Source organism: Cricetulus griseus, unplaced genomic scaffold (assembly GCF_003668045.3).
Source record: "Cricetulus griseus strain 17A/GY unplaced genomic scaffold, alternate assembly CriGri-PICRH-1.0 unplaced_scaffold_24, whole genome shotgun sequence".
Lineage (NCBI taxonomy): Eukaryota > Metazoa > Chordata > Mammalia > Rodentia > Cricetidae > Cricetulus > Cricetulus griseus.
In genome coordinates, this window is record NW_023276964.1 from 27,793 (window position 1) to 48,104 (window position 20,312).

Sequence of the window (20,312 nt, forward strand, 5' to 3'; positions counted from 1 at the left end):
GTTACACTATATTCCTAGTGATAACCATCAAGATCAGTTCCCTATTGAGGCATTTCCTCCTGCCAAAGCTCATTACAAAGTTTGAACTATCAAAATATTTAAGTCCATCAACCAAAAACCTTCCTTTGGCTGGCCTAATTAACTCATCCAATCAAAAAGTTAAATACTTTTACTAACATTGGGTTTCCCCCCTTACCTTATAAACTGCCATTTGCCTATGGAGCACATCTGTTTCCTCTCTATCCAGAGGCAATCTTTGTCATTGTCCCCACACTAGGACAACTATCTCCTCCCCCCATCTGTTGCTCCTTTCCTCTTTTCCCTCATCTCCTGTCTTTTGTCTATCTTTCCCTATCCTTTGCTCTTTGAAATGAATAAATCACTTTTGTGCTGAGAATTTGGTCTTGCACTGTCTTGTACTGATATGGTCCTTTCAGTCATGTGTTGACTTCCTCCTATCCAATTGGATTAACCTTGATCTCCTTCATTTGTCTTATTGCTCTTTTATAAACTTCAAATACTATATTAAATATTGAATATGCATGATGAGAGTGGGAAATCTTGACTTATTAATAGTTTTGTGGAATTGCTTCAAATTTCTCTCCATTTGACTTGATGTTAGCTATAGGCTCTCAGTATCTTGCCTTACTATGTCCCTTGTATCCCTTATCTCTCCTTGAAGTGGTGTTGGAATTTTTCAATGGTTTATTTTGTCATTTACTGATATGATCATGGGGTTTCTTTTATTTTAATTAGTATATATGGAATATTATATTGACTAATTTTCAGATCTTGGGCAGTTGCTGAATCTCTGGGATGGAGCCTATTTGATCATGTTGGATGATCTTGATGTGTTCTTGGACTCAATTTTTGAGTATCTTGAGTATTTTTGCATCTTTGTTCATAATGGAAATTGGTCTTTGATTCACTTTCTTTGTTGGGTCTTTATTCAGTTTGTATTTCAGGGTAAATTAAGCTGATAAGATGAATTAATCAATCTCCTTCTGTTTCTGTTTTGTGTAATAATCTAATGACCGCAAAATTCTCCCAATCATGATGGCCTGACTCACTTCATCCCCTGTCTACTCCTTACTTTCCGTGCTGTGACATGTCTCTCCATCAGGAATGTGCTTCTTCACAGTCCATTTCTCTTAAAATGAAAATAGGAAGTAACATGTGGTTGATTTCTACTGCCCCTGCTTGCATTCACCTATCTTTCTACCCTGTCCTCATATGGAGCTGGAGTTGGCAGTTTTTAATTACTTTATCTATTTCTGTACTGACCCAATAGCAATTCAGTTGAGAGTTGTTCACATTCCATGACTTTGTGTGCTTTCTGTTGTTTATACTGTTGTTGGTATCCAGCTATAATCTATCATGAGTTGTGGAAAAACCTTTCTGCACTGTAAATATATATTACTCCCATTGTCTAATAAAATGCTGACTGGCAGAGTGACCAACTTCCCATCTGGACCAGACAGCCACTAGGCCCTAGGCCCCTGTGCAAAAACTTCTGGCTCTTCCCCAATCCATCAGCCATGCAAGCAGGTCATCAGGAAAGACTCCTGCAGGCAGGCTACACCAACAGCTCCCCCACCCGAACTGGTAAGTTACAAGGCCATCTCAGAGACCAAACCCACTCATTATCTGAGACCTCTGCAGCCCAGTGGGACAAAGATATATCCTGCACAGAGTGGCCTGGGAGTAAAGGCTCAGAGTAAATCCAGGGACACATACATCTGCATAAAATAGGCTGAGAGAGAGAGGACTATGAGGATTAGATCAAGTGCCAAAGTACTGCGTCCACCAAGGGGAAGAAGAGTTGGGTAGATGCCAATACAAGGATATATTCAACAATGTGAAGAGCAGTATAGCAATGCCAGAACTTAATGGTAGTGCAACAGTGGTCCATTTGGTTCAGTTTTATTAAAAACCCCTGTGAAGGAGAAAAGAATAAAATGACCTTAAAAATAACTTGGTCAAGTTGATGGAGTACCTTAAAGAAGAAATGCAGAATTCTCTTAAAGAATCGAGGAAAAGGCAAACAAATAATTGAAAAAATTAATCCCTTAAATAAAACCAAAAAATCAAGAATAACATCAATGAGGAAAGGACAACACAGCAGTCAGCTATCTATGCCAATAGGACCTTGGGAAGGGGTTGAAATGCATGTCTAACTTCCCTAATAAAAGACCCTTTGATCATGTTTCTCCCTACATTTAATTCTCTAGTGTGACTACACTCCAGTTTCTTCATGTGGGCACTTAGTTCTATGAACTTTCCTCTTAGCACTGCTTTGAAAGTGTCTCATACATTTGGGTATATTGTGTCCTCATTCTCATTGAATTCTAGGGAATTTTAATTTCTTCTTTTATTTCTTCCTTGACCCAGGAATGTTGTGAGTGCGCATTATTCAATTTCCATGAGTTTGTATGTTTTCTGAAGTTTTTCTTGTTGAATTCTAACTTTAAAGGATGGTAGTCTGATAAGATACATGGGGTTATTGTATTTTTTGTACCTGTTGAGGTTTGCTCTGTTGCCATGTATGTGGTACACTTTAGGGAAGGTTCCATGTAGTACAGAGAAGATGGTACATTCTTTTGTGTTTGCATGGAATGTTCTATAGATGTCTGTTAAAACCAATTGGGTGATAAATAGTATTAATTTCCTTTATTTCTTTGTTAAATTTCTGTCTGGTGTTTCTGTCTATTGGCGTGAGTTGGGGTTGAAGTCTTCCACTATATGTGTGTGAGGCTTTATGTATGTTTTGAGTTTAATAATGTTTCTTTTACTAACATGGATGCCTTCTTATTTGGGCAATAGATGTTCAGAATTAATGGATTCTCACTGCCCTATCTGTGATTCTTATGGTACACTAAAAGATGAAGATTTTTATGTCAAATGAATGAACAGAGACCCAGGCATCTCTTCTCATATCCCATTCTTCATCTGTAGATTATTTCTTTTCTTATTTTTTCTTTCTCAGTTTTTTATTTGAATTAGAAACAAGATTGTTTTACATGTCAATCCTAGTTCCCTCTCCCTCCCCTCCTTCCCTACACAGCCCCCCAACTAAAACCCTACCTATCAGGTACACTTTCTGGTTCCCAGGGAGGGTGAGTTCTTCCACAGGGGCTCTTCAGAGTATGTCATATGCTTTAGGATAGGGCCTAGGACCAGCCCTGTATATCTTGGCTCAGGTAGTATCCCTGTATGTGGGAGGGGCTCCCAAATTCCACACCTATGTGAGGGATACATACTGCTCTACTATAGGAGACATCATAGATTTCTGAGGTCTCCTCACTGATACCCATGTTCCTGGGGTCTGGATCATTCCCATGCTATTTTCTAAGATATCAGTAGGGGAACCAAGGGCTCAAATTTGTTCAGGTCAGCTGTTTCTGTGGGTTTCAACAGCCTGGTCTGGACTGCTTTGTTCATCACTCATCCTTCTCTGCAACTGGATTCCAGTTCAGTCAAGTGTTTAGTTGTGGGTGTCTGCTGCTACTTCCACCAGCTGCTGGATAAAGGCTATAGGAGGGCATGTAAGTCAGTCATCAATCTCATTATCAGGGAAAGGCATTTAAGGTAGCCTCTCCTCTCTAGCTTAGATTGTTAGTTGGTGTCATCTTTGTAGATATCCAGACTTTTCCCTAGTGCCTGATTTCTGTTTAAACCTCAAATGTAGCCCTCTATTATGGTATCGCCTTTCTTGTTTTCTACTATTCTTTTCTCTACTCAACCTATCTGCTCACCCATGTCCTCCTTAACCCTCCCCTTGTCCCCATCTCATTCTCCTAGCTCCTTCTCCCTCCCCCCAAGCTCCCAATTTGCTCAGGTCCCTTTCCCCTTCGCTAGGGGACCATATATGACCCTCAAAGTGTCCTCCTTGTTTACTAGATTCTCTGGCAGTGTGGATTGTAGGCTGGTGATCCTTTACTCTATGTCTAAAATCCACATGAGTAGAGACTTAAAATTCTTATGGTACGGGTCTTTCATTTTTTTGGTTACCGTTACCCCCAAGGTATTTTATGTTGTTTGTGGCCATTGTAAAAGGTGATGTTTCCATGATTTCTTTCTCCCCAAAAGTATCATCTGTATATTGTAGACCTACTGAATTTTTTGAGTTAATCTTGTTGTTTATCAGCTGTAGGAGGGCCCTGGTAGAGTTTTTTGGGTCACTTCTATAGACTATCATATCACCTGCAAATAGTGAAAGTTTGACTTCTTCCTTTCCAATTTGTATTCCCTTGATCTCCTTTTGTTGTCTTATTGCTCTAGCTAGAACATCAAGGACAATATTGAAGAGGTATGAAGAGAGTAGACAGCCTTGACGTGTCCTGATTTTAGAGGAATTGCATTGAGTTTCTCACCATTTAATTTGAGGTTGGCTGTCGGCTTGCTGTATATTGCTTTTATTATGTTAAGGTATGTTCCTGTTATCCCTGATCACTCCACAACCTTTATCATGAAGGGGTGTTGGATCTTGTCAAAGGCTTTTTCAGCATCTAGTGAGATGACCACGTGATTTTTTCTCAGTCTTTTTACATGGTGAATTACATTGACTGGGATGAAGCCTACTTGATCAAGGTGGATTATTTCTCTGATGTGTTCTTGGATTGGATTTGCCAGTATTTTTTTCTTAATTTAAGTTAGGGAACAAGCTTGTTTCACATGTAAGTCCCTTCTCCTTCTCCTTCTCCCTCTCCCTCCCCTCACCCCATCCCTCCTCCCCAACCCCAAACCTACCCCCCACCCAATCCACCCAGCACTCCCAAGGCAGAGTAGGGCCCTCAATGGGGGCTCTGCAAAGTCCACCAAATCTTCCTGTGCTGGGCATGGGCCCTTCCCCATGTGTCCAGACCCAGAGTGTATCCCTTCACGTGGGATGGGCTCTCCAAGTCCCTTCTTACACCAGGGAAAATGCTAATACACTTCCAGAGGCTCCCTGGAGTGCAGAGGCCTCCTTATTGACATCCATGTTCAGGGGTCTGGATCAGTCTTGTACTGGCCTCTCAGATAGCATCTGAGGTCGATGTGCTCTCCCTTGTTCAGGCCAACTGTTTCTGTGGGTTTCTCCAACCTGGTACAGACCCCTTTGATCTTCATTCCTCCCTCTCTTCAACTAAATTCCAGATTTCAGCTCAGTGTATTTCTGTGAATGTCTGTCTCTGCATCAAAGTTCATGGGTGATATTGGAAAGTACTTCTCTGTCTCAGTTGTGTCTTTGTGTGGCTTGGGTATCAAGGTTATTGAAGCCTCATAAAAAGAGTTTGGCAATGACTCTTCTGCATCAATTGTGTGGAATACCTTGAGGATAACTGGTATTAGTTGTTCCTTGAATTTCTAGTAGAATTCTGCACTGAAGCTATCTGGCCCTGTGGTGATTTTGTTTGGGAGATTTTGATGAGTGCTTCTATTTCAGATAGAGGTCTATTTAAGTTGCATATATGTTCTTGATTTAATTTTGATAAGTGAAATCTATCCAGAAAAATGTCCATTTCGTTTAATTTTTTTTTTTGTTTTTCAAGACAGGGTTTCTCTGTATAGCTTGGAAGCCTATCCTGGCACTCACTATGGAGACCAGGCTGGCCTTGAACTCACAGAGATTTGTCTGGGTCTGCCTCCCAAGTGCTGGGATTAAAGGCATGTGCCACCAATGCCCGGCCATTTCCATTAAATTTTCACATTTTGAGGAATACAGTTTTTCGAAGTATGACCTGATGATTCTCTGGATTTCCTCTGTGTCTGTTGTTATGCCCCCTTTTCATTCCTGAGTTTTATTAATTTGCATGTTCTCTCTCTGTCTTTTGGTTAGTTTGGATAAAGGTGTGTCTATCTTGTTGATTTTCTCGAAGAGCCAACTCTTCATTATGTTGATTCTTTGTATTGTTATCCTAGTTTCCACTTTATTGATTTAAGCACTCAATTTGATTTCCTGCTGTATACTCTCTGGGGTGTATTTGCTTCTTTGTGTTCTAGAGCTTGCAGTTGTGCTGTTAATTCTCTAGTGTGATTATCTCTTGTTTCTTCATGTAGGCACATAGTGCTATGAACTTTCCTCTTACCACAGCTTTCAAAATGTCCCATGAGTTTGGGTATGTTGTGTCCACAATCTTATTGTATTCTAGGAAATCTGTGATGTTTGTTTTTGTTTCTTCATTGACCCAGGAATGGGATAATTGTGCGTTATTTAGTTTCCATGAGTTTGAAGGTTTTCTGCAATTTGTGTTGCTGTTGATTTCTAACTTTAAAGCATGGTGGTCTGATAAGATACAGGGGGTTATTTTAAATAATTTTTACCTGTTGAGGCTTGCTATGTTGCCAAGTATGTGGTGAGTTTTAGAGAAGGTATATTCTTTTGTATTTGGATATAGAATGTTCTAATTATATCTGTTAAACCCAATTGGTCCATAATGTCTATTAGTTCCTTTCTTTGTTAAGTTACTGTCTGGTGTTCCTGTCCAGTGGTGACAGTGGGGTGTTGAAGTCCCCCACTATGAGTGTGTGTGGTTTTATGTGTGATTGGAGTTTTAGTAATATTTCTTTTACAAACATGGATGCCATTGTATTTGGGGCATAAATGTTCAGAATTGAGACTTCATCATGATGGATTTCTCCTGTGATGAGCAGGAAGTGACCTCCTTCATCTCTTTTGATTGATTTTAGTTTGAATTACAATTTGTTAGATATTAGGATTGCTACCCACGCTTATTTCTTGTGTCCATTTGATTAGAAATCTTTTCCAACCCTAAATTCTTAAGTATCCTCTGTATTTGAAGTTGAGGTGTGTTTCCTGTATGCAGCAGAAGGATGGATTCTGTCTTCACATCCATTCTGCTAACCTGTGTCTTTTATAGGCGAGTTAAGACCATTAATATTGAGGGATATCAAAGACCATTGATTATACATTCTTGTTCGTTTTGGATTTGGTGGTAGTGATGAAATTATATGTGGGTTTCCACTCTTTTTTCTTTTAGCTGTTGGTAAAGTGGGATTATCTATTGCCTATGTTTTCTGGTTGTAGTTAACTTCCTTGGGTTGCAATTTTCCTCCCAGAACTTTCTGTAGTGCTGGGTTGGTGGATATGTATTGTTTGATTCTGGTTTTGTCATTGAATATCTTGTTTTCTCCATCTATATTGATTGAAAGCTTTGCTGGGTATAGTAGTCTGGGCTGGCATCTGTGGTCTCTTACTGTAGGTACAATATCTATCCAGGGCCTTCTGGATTTCAGAGTTTCCATAGAAAATTCAGGTGTGATTCTGATAGGTTTGCCTTTATAGGTTACTTGACCTTTTTCCTTTGCTGCCCTTAATATTTTCTCTTTGTTCTGTATGTTTGGTGTTTTGATTACTATGTGGCAAGGAGACCTTTTTTGGTTCAGTATTTGCTGTTCTTTAGGCTTCTTGTACTTTCATTGGCATATCTTTCTTTAGGTTGGGAAGGTTTTCTTCTATGATTTTGTTGAATATGTTTTCTGTGCCTTTGAGTTGCATTTCTTCACCATCTTTTATGCCTATTATTTTTAGGTTTGGTCTTTTCATGGTATCGCATATTTCCTGGATATTTTGTGCTAGGGATTTGTTGGACTTAAGATTTTCTTTGGTCGATGAGTCTATTTCTCCTAGTGTATCTTCAACTACTGAGATTCTTTCTATCATCTCTTATATTCTGTTAGTTATGTTTACATCTGTAGTTCCTGATCATTTACATAGCTTTTCTACTTCCAGCATTCCCTCAGATTGTGCTTTCTCTATTGTCTTTATTTCCGTTTTTTAGTTGTTGAACTGTTTCCTTGACAGATTTGTTGATATCTTGTATTTTTTGGTTTCTTTTTTCTTCCATTTCTTTAAGGGATTTTCTCATATCCTCTTTGAGGCCTCTATCATTTTCAGGAAGATGTTTTTAAGGTCATTCTCTTCTGCTTCATCTGCATTGTGATGATCAGGTCTTGCTGGTGTAGGGTCCCTTGTCTCCAGTGATGTCTTACTGGTTTTTCCGCTGTTGAATGTGTGTTTATATTGCCTTCTTACCATCCATTCTTCTGGTGTGTGTAGCAGGAGTCTCTTACTCTCCTGGTGGGTACAGAACCAAGGATGCCTTGTGTTAAATGCAAACAGTTCCAATACTCTGATGTCTGTCCTCTTCTCGTGGATGGAGGCAAGACTGGTACTGGGACGTTGGCAGTTTCTAGGTGTGTTGGATCCCGCCGAGTTTGGATCTCATGAGCAGTCTGCAGGCCTAAGGTCTCCTGAAGCAGAGCAGCGGGAGTTGGATGGGAAACTGTCCCTATCCTACCTGGTCCAGTGGGTGGAGGCAGTACTGGTACCAGGGCCTTAGCAGTCTCTTAGTGTGTTAGATCCCACCGAGTTCTCATCTTTTAAACAGTCCCTGGCCTCAGGTGTCCCTGAACATGGAAGCAACACCTGGACCAGAAACAACCTCTAGTCTACCTGGTAATCTGGATGGAGGCAAGACTGTGTAGATTAATTCCAATTCAGTTATCTTAAGAACACTTGGAAATTTGAACCCAGTGCAGAAGCTTTAATATTTTTCTTATATTTAAAAAACATATATAATTTTTGTTCTGTGTTTGTGTGTGTGTGTGTGTGTGTGTGTGTGTGTGTGTGTACATATACATGCGAGTCCAGGTAACCTTGTAGCCCAGAAGAAGCCATCTGATCCTTTGGATATATTGCTCTAAGTGATTCTGTAGAATATTTTAAAGATTCATATTGATTAAGGTCCTCTGCAAAAACATCACATGCTATTAACAGCTGAGACATCAATACAGATTTTCTAATATTCTTTTGATCTAGTTACATAAAAATCCTCTCTCTTCTGTGTTCTACTCTTCTAATTGCTAGGATGCATTAGTATTTTCTACGGTTCCCCACATAAGAAAGATACTGTTTAAACTCTGTCTGCAAAGTGAAGTTCTCTGTCTCCGCAATACTTTGTATTTTTGTCCATAGTCAACTGACATCAAATAATTCATTCAATTAGATATCTAGAAAAAGAATATTGCATATATTTTGAACAGTATTGTATTTTAATGCAGAAAAGAATATTTCCAATCTGCACTATAGTCAAATGGCTGGGTCTCATGAAATCTAGGACTAAGTATAAGATTATAGGACACAAAGAAGACAATAGTAGTAGACATGATCTAGCAAGTCAATATCATTAGAGGAAACAGTGACAGTAATTCCAAAAGAGATAGGCATTGCATTGTAAATCAACATTTGAACGCACTATATATTTTTCAGTAAGAATTAATGAAATATCAGTTCTGGAAGGTGACTTTTGCCTGATATTTTGAAGAGATTTTTGTTGTTGGTCTTAACAAAATCATGTAGCACTTGGGAACAAAGATGCACCCCAGCATCCCAGCACTGGAAGCCAAAATGGAGAAAATTTCCACAGCTACCATGACCTTACCCTTGGTACTATGGTACACAGGGAGGAAAGTGATCCAGACACAGCAGAACAACAGCATGCTGAATGTCAGGAACTTGGCTTCATTGAATGTGTTAGGTAGATTTCTGGACAAGAAAGCCACAGTGAAGCTCACCTGAGCCAGGCAGGAAAGGTATCCCAGGACACAGTAGAAGGCAGTGACTGATCCCTTACTGCACACAATGATGATCTGGCCATGCTCAGAGTGGGCATCAATACTAACAGAGGGAGGAGAAGCTCCCAACCAGACTGAACAGATAATAACTTGGATGAGAGTACAGATGGCAATGATGTAGTTAGGGGCCCCTGAAATGAGCAAGCATCTCATTTTTCTTCCAGGGGCAGTGGCATTGAAAGCCAGAATCACAGTAACTGTTTTGGCCAACACAGTGGAAACAGCCACAGTGAATACAACTCCAAATGTGATTTGTTGCAATATGCATGTAGCTGAGTTTGGCAGGCCAATGAAGAGCAAAGGGCAGAGGAAACAAAAGAAGAGTGAGATGAGCAAGATATAACTCAGCTTCCTGTTATTGGCCTTCACAATGGGAGTGTCATGGTGCTTGACAAAGACTCCAAGAACCAGAGCTGTGAATGCAGAGAAGCACAAGGCCATTAAGGCAAGAGCCATTCCCAAAGGGTCTTCATAGTTCAGAAATATCATTGCTTTGGGAATGCACTGGTTCTGCTCTGTGTTGGCAAACTGGTCCTCTGGGCACTTCACACACTGATCCACATCTGAGGAAAGAGTAATGTTTTCTTAGTTCACCATCAATATTTTTGGTAGAGCATTTCATTTACATGTACATAAGAGGCATTACAATCTCTGCATTTTGACGATGAGGATGTCATTGACGGGTGTTGCTGCATTGGAACGCTTCCATTTTCTAATGCTCATTGTCTCAATGGGGAACTCCTGAAAAATTTGGGTTATTGGGGAGGTTGGTAGCAGAAAGATGAGGAGAGAAGAGGAGTGGGAAGAAGAACATGAGGAATCAGGAAGGTTGAGTAGTGCGATGAACATAGGAGAGCAAGTAAATAATAGAGGGAGCAATAACAATTTTAAAGGGCAATCATGGCCTGAGGGAATTGTACAAAAATCCACACGGATCACTGCAATAAGGATTCTAAGCAATAGTGGGGAGACTACCTTAAATGTCCTTCCACTAAGTGAGGTTGATGACTACTTTGAATGTGCTCCTAGAGCCTTCATCCAGTAGCTTATGAAAGCTGAAGAAGAGATCCACAGCTAAAAACTGAGCTGAACAAAAGCAAAGGATTTTTTTGTTCATTAGCTGTATTGGTGCAATCATGTGACATGACATCCAGAACCACAGATTTTTGTGGTACGTTCTGGGGGCTATCAAGAAATTACTTCTATTGGTGAATTGACAGATGCTATTCTTTTTTATTTTAATTAGAAAGAAGAGTAATTTACACGCCAATCCCTGCACCTTCTTCCTTCCCTACTCCCCTGTCCACCCAAATAACACCTTACTTATCCCTTACCCTTTCTGCTCCCAAGGGAGAGTGAGGCTTTCTGTAGGGGTTCTTCAAATCTGTAATATCCTTTGGGATAGGGCCTAGGCTAACCCCCTTATGTCTAAGCTCAAGGAGTATCCCTGCATATGGAATGGGCTCCCAAAGTCCATTCCTATGCTAGGGAAAGTTCTGATCTAGTACAAGGGGCCACATAGATTTCCAAATTCTCATCAATGACACACACAGACAGGGGGTTTGATCAGTCCCTTGCTGCCTTTCCAGCTGTCAGTCTTGGGAACAAGAGCTCCCCCTTTTTCAGGTGAGCTGTTTCTGTGGGTTTCACCTGCCTGGTATGTACCCCTATGCTCAGCAGTCCTCCTTTTCTGCCACTGGATTTCAGTTCAGTACAAGGTTTAGCTGTGGGTGTCTGATTCTACTTCGACCAGCTACTGAATGAATGTTGTACCATGGCATATGAATTAGTCATCAATTTCTTTATTAGGATAGGGCATTTAAGGTAGTTCCTCCTGTGTTGCTTAGATTTTTAGTTGGTGTCATAAGAGATGCTATAATACAGGGAGACATTATAGATTTAAAGAGAAATTAGGCACTAGGGAAATGTCTGCAAAGCAACAGATGCTATTCTTTAACCAGAGTTTTTCTGAGTGTTTTCAAAATCTAAGATCCCTTGGATTCAGTGCTTCCTGAGGTCTTTGCTGCTTTTGTGAGTGCTTTTCACATTAAGTATTGAGACTGTGTCTTTTACTGAGACCACACCTCTGATACATTTTCTGTTTCAAATTATCTGGACCAAATACATTTAAATAAAAGTACCTTTAAGTGAATCAGCAGATTTAATGTGTTTGTTTATATTTATAGATGCATATTTATATAAAACAACAACAGATCTGATGAATTTGAAAGTGATTGGGATTATATGTGGTAAGTAGGAGGATGAATGTCAGAAATGAATTATGTTTGAAATGTTCAAATATAATAAATATCATAAACACAGGCTTAGTTCTGTCTTCTTCTGGTAGTAACAACAGGATACTCCCAAGTCTTACTTAGAAGAAGCTGAAGGCTGTCACTCAAGTAGAAACATCTCTACATACTTGGCACTAAGCCTCCCTTACATCTTTATTCTTTTCCATTTCAAAACAGACAACACCTTCCTCCTTCCCTAATTTCGATCTCTGTGAGACCCAGACTCTTTGAAAGTACTCAATTGTTAATTAGATACTAATAAACAACATGAGAAAGACAACACAAAAACACTTAAGGAGTGTCAACGCAGACTGATGTGTTGTTTAATACTTCCGTGTTTATAATTTGCAATAACCAGGATATTAGGTGTAGGAAACCATGTTGTATTTGCTCTGAATCACTGGATAACTGCATACGGTGAAAGTGGGCTTCCAGTATTTTAAGGGGTATATCATGAATGATAGTTTATGCACTTTTTTATTTAGAATTTTTTTTACTATTCTGGGAATCGTGTTCAAATGTGAGATAATGTACTGCTCTCACAGAAGACCTGAATTCATTTCTCATTATAAGTTCAGGAGTCTCACAAATTTGTGAAAGTAACTACAGAGGCATTGGATGTTTCTCACCTTCACTGACTCTTAGGTGCACATAACCACTAACCCTCACATATACATATACATAATCAAAGTAATAATGAAGATATTTGAATTAATTTTCATAAATATTCATTATTCTTAAGGTTTTTACATTTAAAACAGTTAATGATACTTTTTTGTGGCTTATTCTTTTTTTTCTCTTATTATTATTATTATTATTATTATTATTATTATTATTATTATTATTCAAGTTAGGGAACAGGCTTGTTTCACATGTAATTCCCCTCTCCCTCTCCCTCCCCTCACCCCCATTCCTTCTCCCCCACCTCCAACCTACCCCCATCCCACTTTGGAACATATTATTGTGAGGCTGCATGGTATTCCTGCTACTCTATGGGTCCTGAGTATGAGCTCAGGTCCTCAGTGTAAGTGACAAGGGATTTAACTCCTGAGTCATCTCACTGGCCATGCAAATCCCTTATGATCTTTCCTTTCATTATTTAGGATAACAGACAAAAGCAGTGAAAAACTAGTAACCTACCATTTGTATGTAGTCAATCATGAATAAATAACAATTTGACTACTTTGGGGTGTTTAGGTGATAATATTGTTTGAATAATTGTAGCTAATATATGACATTATTACTGTGTGGTGTATATAAACATATTGAGTATTATTTCCAGATTATGTATCAACATTTAAGCCCACTTTTGTAAATTTTCAATCAAATAGAACCTTTGCTGATAATTCTCTGGATATTGAATGTACTCTACTTTCTCTTCGAAGAAGTACATGAAAATAAAGCAAGTAATAATTTTCTCTCAATATTTTTTACAGAGGACTTGGATTTGATTATTCACACCCAAATTACATAGTAATGCAGAGCCATTGACCTATTCTGTTCTCTGAGGGCTCCTAGGAAACCTCAGTTTGCATCAACATATGTAGGTATGAATACAGGCAAAATGATTAAAACTGTTTGGAAAGATTCAAGACCCAGATCTAATATATATGTAATTTTGAGGAGATTAATCACTGGGAAAGAACTTGTGTAAAATCCTCTCACAGTGAACACTGATAATCAAAACTGTCTCTTTATGAAATGCGTCCTACTGTGATTTATAATGAGTCAAGTTGGGCGTCAAGGCATGAGGTGTTTTATACAGGGATAAAGGTAATGATCATAGTCTTATAGAGCTTAACTTAGGAAAATAATATACTGAATTTTGCCTTTTAGACGCTTTCAGCATCCCAGTGTGGAGGCTGGGAGGAATGATGAATGTGAAGGATTTATAACTGCCTCAATTACTCACTTGTCTCATTAGAGATTTCATTTTCTGGGCAGGGGCTGCATTCAAAACAGCAGACTGCCATTCCCTCCTGCCTGAGTTTTCTGAATCCAGGACCACAATCAGCACTGCACACAGAGGGTGGCATCTGAGGAAAATTAGACATATGGTGATATCAGAAGATTTATCTACAACTCTCATACCTATGTAACGTAGCATGTTTAGATATTAATGAGGAAATATATATATGTACATATATCACACAATTTTAAAATTATATAGAGAAACAAATAAAAATTCTCTTTTTCAGACTATCCGTGAAGCATTTTATTAATGGGAAATGTGCAGTGTTGTCCCTAAGCAGGGCTTTATTGTAAACTCCATGAGGGAAAGCCAAATAGCAGTGGTCCTTCAAGGTCTATGTTTTAGCTGCTGTCTAAAGATTTCTGCCTAGTCTTCCATTGACTGTAACACATCAGCCATATTTATTGACAAATATCCCCAAATTAACTTATGGTCAGTGTTTGATCACAGTAACTGAAGAGCAAATCAGGAAGAACTGACATCTGAAACGCTGGAAATATCTTCTAAAATCCAGAAAAAAAACACATTAACTTCAATAAAATACTACTGCAATACATGACACACAGAGTGTGAAGAGCAAAGAGCTGACTGGACAGAGCCCACACGGTTTTGTGGTGAGGAAGTGCTGACTTGATGTTTAGTGAGCTGGAAGGTGGAATGTTTCCCAAATGTAAAAAGTCCTACAGAGAACAGAAATGCTGGGGAACCATAATAAAAGTTAGATTGTTTAAATTGGACTGAAGGATTTCTCAAATTAAAAAAACTGTACAGTATTTGTGATTACCTTGAACCTGGTGATAGACATCTGTATGTTGCATTAGAATGTTCCTGATTCTTGCTTGCTTGATTTGGATCTTTTGTTTTGTGTTAAATTCTATCTCAAACAAAAGGTATGTCCTGAGCACAGAATCATCCCAAATTCTCTACGAACATTGAGAACTACAATCCTTCCTTTTCTGCTTCTGTTTTTGTTGAAACAGGGTCTCACTGTGTAAAATTGGTTTACATAAACTCTCTAGACCAGGCCATATTTCTTTCTTTCTTTTTTGTATGTCTCTTCATTTACTTTTTAATTTGAAATTGTTTCAAGGACTATTTTGAATAAGAGTGGAGACAGGACATGCTCTTGTCCATTTTGTTTTGCTCATTTCACTTAATTTAGGTGTTCCATATGGATCTCTGTCTTGCTGTACTCCCTATTTATTTCAGACTTCCTACAAAAAGAGTTTCCTGCTCCTGTGTCCAAAGAGCTTGAAATAAATGTGCAACACAACACACATGTGACTCCATTGGATATTCTTTGATTTTCATTCCATGTGGTACAATGCTGTCAATATCTTTGCAACAGAAAAATTCAATATGTCAAGGTTTCTTCTTTTTATTATGTCAGATTTTGTTTCTTTGGTGTTTGTTTTTCAATCTGAGCAGAGTTTGGGCTTTGTTAAGAGTTCTTTCTGTACAATTGTAGATAATAATTGATTTCTGTCCTTGAGTTTTTTCATATGGTACATTATTCTTAAGTTCTGCATATGTTGAACCATTCTTACTTCCTCAGAATGAAGACATCTTGTTTACAGAGACTGATCTTTCTGTTGTGTTGATGAGATCACTTGGGCCATGATTAGTTCAGAAATACTACATCCAAGTCAGTCCAAGAGATTCTTCTCTAGTTTTAATTTTCTCAATTACCCTTTATTGCATAGCTTTTCAATGTTTTTTAAAAGATTTCTCATATATTTTTGCAATGAAGGTAAAAAGGTATGTTTGTTTTTTTTTTAAACCAATTTTATTGTCTGTGTAGTTTGATTAGGAAATGTAACCTGTAACATACATTTCTTATTGAAAATTACTTGTAAATTATTGTCCTTTATTTGTACTTGCAAGATTTGATCCTTTTGTAATAATAACTGATTTTTTGACTGATGTTCCAGTGCTGAGTATATTATCCTTTGACCTCTTGTGATTATCTTGCATTTTAGTCTGAAGTAGCACTTACATTACAGTCACAGTGTTCACTCATGGTTACACATTCTGTGATAGTTTCATAATGAACATTGTTCTCTCTCCTATTATTAGTGACAATTTTGATTAGTATAATAACCAGGGTTGAAAGTATATGTCTCTAATTATTTGTAATATGTCACTCTTACTTCCCTACTTTAAGAGTATTCTCAGTATAATCTCCTGTTATCCATACGGAGTCTTTCTGTGACTGGCGATTCCTTCATACGGGCTTCATTTTTTCATTCTTTTTAACAAAAGAAATTCTAAATGAAGTAATTCAATGGCTCCTTCTTTTCTGATATTGAACCTTTGGTATTTAAGAGACTATTGTATCTAACTGGACAATATAATGTTGCATTTTGGAAATATACACCTACATTTACTTGATTTAATGTTGATGAACTAAATGTCGGCTTCTACTCTTTGGCCCATGATTTGTAAATTTGATCTTTATTCATATTGCCCTGATTTCAAATGTTTTTCTTTATTCCTTTTGCATTATTTCTGTTATAGCTTGACTTTTCTAATTGCTCATCCTATTCTTTTTTTGGGGGGGGGCTTTTCGAGACAGGGTTTCTCTGTGGCTTTGGAGTCTGTCCTGGAACTAGCTCTTGTAGACTAGGCTGGTCTTGAACTCACAGAGATCCGCCTGCTTCTGCCTCCTGAGTGCTGGGATTAAAGGCGTGCGCCACCACTGCCTGGCTACTAATCCTATTCTTCAAGTCTTCCATCTTGCCTTTAACATAAAGTATTCTCTTGGTGACAATTTTACTGGTTATTATTTAATTTTTTGCTTTTCTTTTATATAACTTAGTCTGAAGTTTTTTATTATTTTGTACCTTCCTAGAAATCTTTTGTCACATGATAATTAAGTGTATAATTGCTTGAAAGTTTTCATGATCTCATTGTTTCTTGAAGAAATGATTTGAGTCCTCTTTAATATATGGATCTTTCCTATAATCATTCTTTTAAACCTTTAATTCTTTTTTCATATGTCAGTGAACCTACTCTCCTTTAAGACTATGACTGTAAGATTTGGAATACTGTTGCTTTGATACCTTCTTGTATATTTGTTTGTTGTTTTTTCTGCTTTACAATGTGCATTTCTGGGATCATAGCACTGGTTGTATTGTTTTTAATCCCCAGTATTCTTCCAGTTTCTGCAATGTTCAAGTGTGGTGTGGTTAGAATACACATGCAATTCCATTGCTGTCCTCTGAATAGATATGTAGCTCAGTAGATAAATATTCAGCTCATATATTCTTTTTCCTGAGAATCACTCTCCTCACAATCTGAGAAAGAGCAAAAAACTGTAAGTTTCATACTGTCTAGGCAACCTGAGATATCCCTTCAGACCATTCCTGAAAAAATTCCGGTAGTTACACTCATTCAAAATAACCTCTTTTGTACAAGGAAGTTTGAATTGGATACCTTAAAATCACCCACATCAGACTTCATCCTGTAAAATACCCATGATTAGTCCTGGGATGTTTCATTTACAAATTCCCTTAAAATGCATTTTTATTACTACCAATTCTCCAATTACAAAAAGTAGGCACTGCCTTATTTGAATGAACTGTGAAATAATTAATGGGAGGTAACAAGGTATCTCCAGTGAGAGATTTTTTTTACGAGTATGATTCAGAGCTGGAGATACTGCTCAGCATTTTGGAACAATTCCTGCTCATGAATAACACTGACAATTTATTTCCTGTAGTCACTGTGTAGATCTGAGCTTTCTCCAGTTCCAAGGGACCCAAATAACTCCTCTGTCATTCATATGAACTACACTCATAACAGCTGTAAGCATACATGAGGACAAACCAGCCATAACCAAAAAAAAGAAAGAAAATAAGATAAAAATTTATAGAATAGCTATTATGGCTCATATAAATGAAAATTATGGTTAAATGTGTTGACAAATTAGGATCTCTGAGTAAAAAGGCTTAAAAACTTAAATAAGTAAAATTCATGACTTGTGTATTTTTATTTTACTCCATCCTTACAAAAACTTAATTTTCAACATCTGTGCCCAAGATTCAACATAAGGGATGAAATCTCTGTAATATAATCATTATGGTAACAAAATAATATTGTGCCCCTTACTGGAAATAGTTTTAAATCATTTTTACAACTGGCTTACATTCATGTTAAAAACAGAAACACATTTTGATATGAGAAAAGTACATTCTGTGCACGTTGGAAACCTTCAAGTGCTTAATTGTCACATAAAAATGAAGGCAAGAAAAATCATAAATGAAGAGGTTAGGTATTGGTTCAAAATATGACAACTTATTACATTAAATTACAAGGAAGCACAATTGTTCCCAGTTGTCAGTATTGCTGCTGTGTAATGGAAATCAGTACAATTTGGTCAGACCAACCTGTCTATTTCCTGTGGCAAACTCTATCATGTCTTCATATATATGGAGCTGTTGACCATGTGGAAAATATGGGCTATACTTTCCTAAATTCACCTTAAATCTAAGACCAGGTTGGAAATTCCATATCTGGAAAATGTCATACTCTTTCTGATTTTTTTCTTTTTGATTCAAATTTACTCTGTCTCCAACAGGATTAGTGAAGTGTGTCTTCTTGAGCAATGAGTTCAGCTGAAAGAGAAGCAGAATCCTAGAATGAATGTCCACATCCTGAATCAAAAACATTTTGATTTATATTAAAGGCAACATTATTGAAGGTGCCCAGGGAGAAATCTTGTTGAAATCAAATGGACAAATAAGATTATCATCACATTCCTAAAATTTTAGTACCTTCAGGGGAAAGTCCTAAATACAGACAAAGACACATATGCACACACCAAACATACATATGCAACACACTCTCTCTCACACACATACACCCACACAGCGATAGATATACTCACATACATCCAGAGATAACACTCATATACAGACACAAATTTATTTGCACACACACACACACATCTTGGGATTCTTACATATAGCAGGCAAACATGAACAGACATATGGATTCAAATATACATTCAGAAAAAAAGAAAACACATAGACGGGAACACACATATTCATGAATACATACAGGGAAACACACACACACACACACACACACAAACACCAACAGAGATAGGCATTAACAAACAGAAAAATTTGTGCCCACATCAAAAGACAGACAGACACACAAATACACACAGATACAAAAATACCAGTATAAATATGTGTAAGCACACATAAATATACACATAGGCACATACGGACATGTTCACTGCCAAATACATAAATAAAGCTACACAGAGAAAAACAAAACACCCATACAGTAACACAAATGTATTCTCACTGCCACAGGATAGCAGATACTCATAAAATCATACATATGAAGGCATATACACTCAGAGATGCACAGAAACACAGTCGTGCACACATATAGTTAGTAACATACATTCACAACGATGATTGCACCTATACATACAGATCTGAATCACATACTATTGCCTAGGTAATTACTCTCAGAATGCTAACCGAGTTCTCCAGAGCTGACAGTGGGAGAAGATTCAATTGAGAACACTTATGAAAATCATGCCCTACATTGATTACCACCTATTAAAACATAATAAATAAAGACCTCATCTAATCACAGAGAGCATTCACGAGAAAAGGCTGATGTGTATGCAGTATTAGAACAGAGGTGATAGTATTCTAATGCTCAGAAACTAAATACTGATTTCCTTGATGAATTGCGTCTTCTGATCCATTGGCTTTGTATTAGAGATTGCTATCAACCTCTACATTTATATCCTCAGCAGAAAAATATGCTCAGACATCTTTTCATTTGGGGAAATACATCCTAGTCCACTGAATTTGGGCATTTGAAAGACTCCTAAATATAGGTTATTGATGCCAATAAATATCATCCAATAAAAGACATACTACCTTCCAGCAGGGAGAATGGTATCCTTTCCCATTGTCCATTGGCTGGGTATCTACTTGTTGAATAACCATCTCATTCAGTGCATGGGCCAGAGCATACACAGCATTGTATATGTCATAAAGGTTATCATTAAAGGCCATGTCAAAAGTTCGAATCACTAGCCATTCCACTGAGACATTGGATGAGTAGTTCCTCAGTGTCTTACAGTTGGATGTAGAGACTTCACAGTTAAAGTTCATCCACTCCAGCCTTGCAAGGTACTCATCTGTGTACTTGAGAGGGTTCATTGTCTGGACAAAATTTTTAAAGCCAGAAATCTCACCATGATGGTGGGCAAAGGATAGAGTCATATGGGATGAGTCAAGCATGAAGTCTCTTTTACTTGTAATCATGTCCCACTGTGAATCGATGACCCATAATCTCTGTAAACCTCTGGATTGCCACATTTGAAAGCTCACAGCAAGAGTACTGTCTGGGTCACCATAAATGATGACAACATTTGT

The 20,312-nt window shown here is 37.8% G+C and overlaps 1 pseudogene; it reads right to left on the reverse strand.

Moving 5' to 3' along the window:
• Positions 1-9,188: 9,188 nt before the first annotated feature.
• The window catches only part of LOC100772918, a 24,374-nt pseudogene continuing 13,250 nt past the window's right edge, over positions 9,189-20,312 (reverse strand).